At 41.2% G+C, this 6,472-nt stretch overlaps 1 protein-coding gene across 2 annotated transcripts in view; it reads right to left on the bottom strand.

The window, feature by feature from the left end:
• Window positions 1-3,137: 3,137 nt before the first annotated feature.
• LOC307144180 (transforming growth factor beta-1-induced transcript 1 protein-like) overlaps window positions 3,138-6,472 on the bottom strand; it is a 195,775-nt gene continuing 192,440 nt past the window's right edge. For both annotated transcript variants that reach the window (XM_079846275.1, XM_079846273.1), the window contains one exon: window positions 3,138-3,251. The gene's annotated coding sequence lies outside the window, so the exon portion shown is untranslated. The remainder of the gene's footprint in view (window positions 3,252-6,472) is intronic.

Genomic DNA, 6,472 nt, shown 5'->3' with positions numbered 1-6,472 from the left:
ATTGGTTTTGGTGGACTATGCAACGCGATACCCGGAGGCAGTTCCGCTCCGCACTATTTCGGCGAAAAGTGTTGCGAGCGCACTGTTTTCGTTAATCTCCCGGGTGGAAATTCCGAAAGAGATTCTCACCGATCAGGGCACGGCGTTCATGTCACGGACGATTCGCGAACTTTACGAATTATTGGGCATTAAATCGATTCGCACCAGTGTCTATCACCCACAAACAGATGGTCTGGTGGAACGATTTAATCGCACATTGAAATCCATGATTCGTAAGTTCGTTCACGAGGACGCCAAAAATTGGGATAAGTGGCTAGAACCTCTGTTGTTCGCTGTTCGCGAGGTCCTGCAAGCCTCCACGGGGTTTTCCCCCTTCGAGCTTCTCTATGGGCGCCAGCCTCGGGGGGTGCTGGATGTCCTTAGGGAGGCTTGGGAGGACGGACCTTCCGCGAGTAAAAACGAAATTCAGTATGTCCTGGACCTGAGAACAAAACTCCACACTTTGGGGCGGCTATCAATGGAGAATTTGTTACAGGCTCAGGACAGACAAAGACAGCTATACAACAGAGAGGCTAGACTTTGTCAATTTGCACCGGGAGCTAAAGTCCTTGTATTACTCCCCACTTCCAGTTCTAAATTACTTGCACCTTTGTGGTCACACGGCGAGTTGGGGACCTCAACTATGAGGTGGTGCGCTCAGATAGGGAGGGAGCACGTCAAATATACCACCTCAACCTCTTAAAAAAATGGTCTGAGGTGGAGTCAGTGGTGCTTGCGACGGTGGTGAGCGGAGAGGATGATCTCGGGCCAGAAGCGATTCAAAAATCTCAATCCCTCGCTCTGGCCCCAGGCGGGGATCACCTCTCACCGTCGCAGCTCACTGACGTCAAAGCATTACAAGCAGAGTTTGCTGACGTGTTCTCGCCCCTGCCTGGTCGCACAGACCTTATTCAAGACCATGTTGAGACAGAGCCGGGAATGGTTGTTCGCCGCCGGCCATACCGTTTTCCTGAACACAAGAAAAAGGTAGTTCAGGATGAATTAGAGGCTATGCTGGATATGGGGGTAATAGAAGAGTCCAGCAGCGATTGGGCAAGCCTGATAGTTTTGGTCCCAAAACCTGACGGCTCGGTCTGCTTCTGCGTGGACTATAGGAAAGTAAACGCGGTGTCGAAATTTGATGCGTACCCAATGCCAAGGGTGGACGAATTGCTTGATCGGCTAGGGACCGCTCACTTTTATTCGACACTGGACTTAACCAAGGGATATTGGCAGATCCCCTTGTCTCCAATGTCCAAAAAAAAATGCTTTCACCACACCGTTTGGGTTACACCAATTTGTCACCCTTCCTTTCGGCTTGTTCGGGGCTCCCGCAACCTTCCAGCGTCTGATGGACAGGATTCTCCGGCCGCATGCTGCGTATGCCGCTGCGTACTTGGCATTTAAGCCATCATCTACAGTGCGGACTGGCAGCGGCATATGCAGCACCTGCGCGCTGTACTGAAGTCGCTGAGAAGGGCGGGGCTCACGGCCAACCCGAAGAAGTGTGCGGTTGGGCGGGTGGAGGTAAGATATCTGGGCTTCCACTTGGGACATGGACAGGTGCGTCCCCAAATTGACAAGACCGCAGCGGTTGCGACCTGTCCAAGGCCCAAGACCCTCCCCGGCCTGGTGCGGGCGGTGGGGGTATGTGGCGGAGGGGGCGTGGTTTTGCGAAGTCTGTAGCGGGAGAGAGAGAGCAAGGAGACGAGCGGTGAGTAAGTAGGTCAAGTGCAGATCATTAACACCTGTGTCTCGTTGCAGTAATTGCCGTGGAGAGACCGCATTTAAGCCGCTGTCGGGAGAGAGAGAGGAGAGAGAGATCTGGACTGGGACTGCATATTTCTGCCAGAGGGAGAAAGAGTGTTGCAAAGCTGAAACTGAGTGATATATTGAATATTGAGTGTTTTGTTTGTTCTGAGCTGAACCCACTTTGTGCGTGCTTTATGTTTGAACCTGTTCTGAGTAATAAATCAAGTGCAGTCCCAGTCACGCCGACCCCGTCTTCTTCCTTCCCACACCCACACAGCCGAACCAACGTTACAGTCATATATATTAGCAGAAAGTTGAAAAATGTTAGTTTACTTCACACAAGAGCCGCCATTTCCCCCTATTGCCATGGGAACGTTTCGAAGTGACGTAATTACCCGACGTGAACGTCATCGAAAAGCTGCAAACCCCGTAGTGAAACCATAGATATCGGTGAAACCATGATGAAGCACGCTAATTCCCATTTGCCAACAAAAATAACAGCAAAACACCACGCAAAGCAGTTTCCCGGTGTGTTGACTGATTTCAAAATACAGCATCAAGAAGCTTCGAAGCGTTATGAATCAGTGAGTCGATTCAGCGGTTTGGATCGCCAAAGTCATGTATTTCAGCAGTTTGACACGCGATCCGAATCATGAAACGACCCGCTGATTCATAACGCTTCGAAGCTTCATGATGCCATGTTTTGAAATCGGTCATCACTATTGTTAGAATAATGATGAAATTAATTCTTTTATTCCCAATATATACACAGGAATAAGGCCTGATGTAAGGAGGTCTTACTCCCAATGTGTAACCAAGGATGATGCCAAATGTAAAGAGGCCTATGTTAACCACACAGATATGTTATGCATGGTTTTATGATGTTGGAAATATATAGAAAATGTAGTGGAGGTTTTATAGAGAACCTTTATACTGGACTTTATAAGAGCCACATGTAGAACAGAAGCAGCAAAGTGAAATAAAGAAGTTGTTTATATGGCCAAGAAACTTTTATAAGAAGTTTTTATTTTACAACTTTTATGTATAAGCTGTTTATAAGGCAGAGGAGCCTAAAGGAGGTTTTTCTTATACAACTTTCATAAATGACTTTGTAAGCATGGAAAAACATGACAACATGATATTGTAAAAATGTTTTACTTTGGTTCATAGCAAGAATACAGACACATGGTTTTGTAGAAATGTTTTATTTGGTTTTATAGTAAAAACACGGAAGCAAAGACTGTTGTAAAAATGTTTTATTTGGTTTTATAGTAAAGACATGGAGACAAAGACTTTGTAAAAGTATTTTATTGAATAATTGAAATGAACACGCTGAGATATGTTTTAGGCAATCTGCTTTATTAAAAAGATGAAGAAAAACACTAAGTCATATGTATAAGGGTCATTTATAAATGTAACCAAGTATTGAATGAAGAAACAGGTTTTACCCAGGATGATGTCTTGCAGACGAGACGAAGGAGGAGATTAAGGAACCAAGCCAGAAGAAGAAGAATGAAAGAATACAGAGCATTATATACTAAAATGTTGAAGGAATTGAGGGAGTTGACAATCGTTCAAAATCTAGGATTGGATGAACTGTGCCTATGTAATTGAATATGTGATGAAGAGGTGTGATAATGAAATGGTATATAAGGTATTGATCTCTGTATGAACACCAGAAGCTGAGAGCGTTATGCTGCTTCTCCATTGCTTGATGATCCGAGCCTGACATCTGCTGGTGACACTTGTGAACTGCCGCTTTTGTTACTTAAGACTTTTCTTTTTGTAAACTTTTTTTGATTGTATGTAAAACTTTTTGTTATTGGAAAAATAAATCTACTTATAATTGATTTATAAAAAGAAACCGTTTGCCACGTCTCTGCTTTCTAAACGAGTTGATCTGAACCAGACACGGAGGGGGTCTGTTCTTCTGGGGAGTGAGTATAAATTTATATTTATGATCTAGTTAAGGATTTGACCTGCTTTACCTAGCCTGAGGTTGTAAACTAAAAATAGGTAGAAGGTGTGTGGGATCTAGGCAGATTGTACACCGAATAACACTATATAAATAGTTATTTAGGTTTTTTTGCACACAAAAACTATTCTCGTCGCTTCATAAAGTTATTGTAGAACCACTGTAGTGAGATGGACTTTGTAACGACGTCTTCAGTACCTTTTATGGGTCTTGAGAGTGCACAGTGCATTGTGCCAATGGAGGCTTTTCTGAGCCATCGGATTTCAACTAAGGCCTAGTCCACACGTACACGGGTATTTTTATAACCTGAGTTTTTCCTCCTCTGTGTTCCGAAGATGAACGGAGGTCTTATGGGTGTCCAACGACATGAGGGGAAGTCATTAATGACAGAATTTTCATTGTTGGGGGAACTAACCCTTTAAGAGATTGCACTTTGTGCATTGGAAGCACTCAAATGTCTGTTTTGTATAGCTACCTCTGTAAAATAGAAAGTTATTTATTCATTTTTTCAGAAGTTGTAGCATATTCCTTTTGTAAAGCTACAGAACTTGTTTGACTCAATGTTTTGTAAATTTGAGCCATGTGTTTATTAAGGTCTTCAATAAAACAAGATGAGAACTTAAATATTTCCAGCACTTTCTGTGATGTAGTGCTTTTTTTCTCTTTTTCATCAAACCGCAGTTTTTGCAAGTTCCCGTAATTTCATCGCATAAAATTACATAAATATCCCGCATCTTCCATCACATTTTTTAAGAAAACGTGCCGCATAATCAAGGATTTTTGCCCGCAATAATCACAAGAAAAAGCTGCATTTTTCTGGAAGGACTGTCATTTAAATTCTTGAGAATTGGAGAGGGACAATATCTATTCCTGAGGAAAATACTTTTCTCAGTCTGGTGTAGAAGAATTTGAATGGCCCAACCGTTCCACAGACCTGTATCCTGCTGAATTTGGGATTAATTAGATTGCAAAATGCAATCGAGACCCCACCCTCGCACAAAAAATTGTGACCTCATGGACACTCTTGTTCCACAATCTGTGGCTTGTGATGCATCCTGGAATTATAATCACACCATGCTAGTTCACTGGACCAGAGGAGAACCCCTGACTGCGCCTGGTTTCTCCCAAGGTTAAAATTTTTCTGCATTATTGTCCCCTGATGAACTTTGGGTTCTTTCCCACAGTCGCATTTGGCTTGCTTAGTTGGGGACACTTAATATTTGGTAATATTATTGATTTTGTTATTTTTTTATTTAACAGACAGACATACAGACCAAAATAGTGCAGTAATAAACAATCTAGTAATTCCATAATTCCAGAAGTGAAATAAAAATGTGTAAATGTAAGTGTGTGGGTCGGTGTGAGTGTGTGTGTGTGTGTGTGTGTGTGTGTGTGTGCATAAGCAAAGTAACCATTCATTATTTATTACCATCTTCATTACCATCACCACCACCACTCCTCACAACCATCATACTGCCATCATTCTATTAGTTTAAAAAAAAATATTTTGTGCTTTTTTCTCCTATGTAATGATTACCATTGTTACCCCTCTCTATAGATAAATAAATTTTAGATAGTAAGTTAATAATAGAAGATAATATAACAAGAGAATATAAGATAACCATCCCCCCACATCTCTTCAGTCCCTATTTTCTCCAATACTTTTTTTTAATTTTATTTTTATGTTATGTGTAGTGTCTAAGGTGCATTAAAAGAAGGGGTACAGTGTGAGAGTGTCTCAACTTGGGATGCTGTCCTAGGGAGACCACTTCTCACCTGTCTTGCCTGCCTAAGTGTTTATGAGGTTTTTCAATGTGTGTGTGTATATATATATATATATATATATATATATATATATATATATATATATATATATATATATATATATATATATATATATATATATATATATATATATATATATAATTTTTTTTTTTTTTTTTTTTGTTTTTGTTTTTTCTTCTACGTTGTGGTGCATTAAAAACATATGAAAAGATTAGGGGGTAATTGGAAATAATCAATTGATTTAACTATAACAGTAGTGATAGCAATGAAAACCAAGTTAGTAATTCCAAAACAGCAATAATAATAATAATCATAATAATAATAATAATAATAATAATAATAATAATAATAATAATAATGATGATGATGATGATGATGGTGATAACAATGATGAGAGCAACGACAATAACAATAGCAATTACAACCATAAAAAATAATAGGCTACTAGTAATCATAACAATAACAGTAATGAAAATAAAGACAATGATGACAATAATAACAAAAATGCAGTAATATCCGTGGGTTGATTAAAAGGTGGAAGGAGTCAGAGTTGAGAGGATAGAGGGGATTCATAGTTGTAAGAGGTCAGAAAGTGTTGGATGGTTTAGCGAGGTCTGTGACGGGAGAGAGAGTCGGGAAACAGGTGCGCCGTAAGTGGGTCAAGTGCAAAGCATAAACACCTGTGTCTTGTTTCAGTAATGGGCGTGGAGAGACCGGATATAAGCCATCCAGAAGAAGGCTTCGAGGAGAGAGACTGTCTGGAGGCTCGGGAGGCTCGGGAGGCTCGGGAGGCTCGGGAGGCTCGGGAGGCTCGGGAGGCTCGGGAGACACGCACAAAGGAGACCAGAGAACACAGAGAAACATTGAGAAACATTGAGATTGTCCGTACCAGTTTGAGTTTATTATTGAAACGCCAGTGGG

The sequence above is a fragment of the Gobio gobio genome, assembly GCF_949357685.1.
Source record: "Gobio gobio genome assembly, chromosome: 20".
Lineage (NCBI taxonomy): Eukaryota > Metazoa > Chordata > Actinopteri > Cypriniformes > Gobionidae > Gobio > Gobio gobio.
Note: the sequence above shows the minus strand (reverse complement) of the source record. Positions and strands in the feature narration are given on the sequence as shown.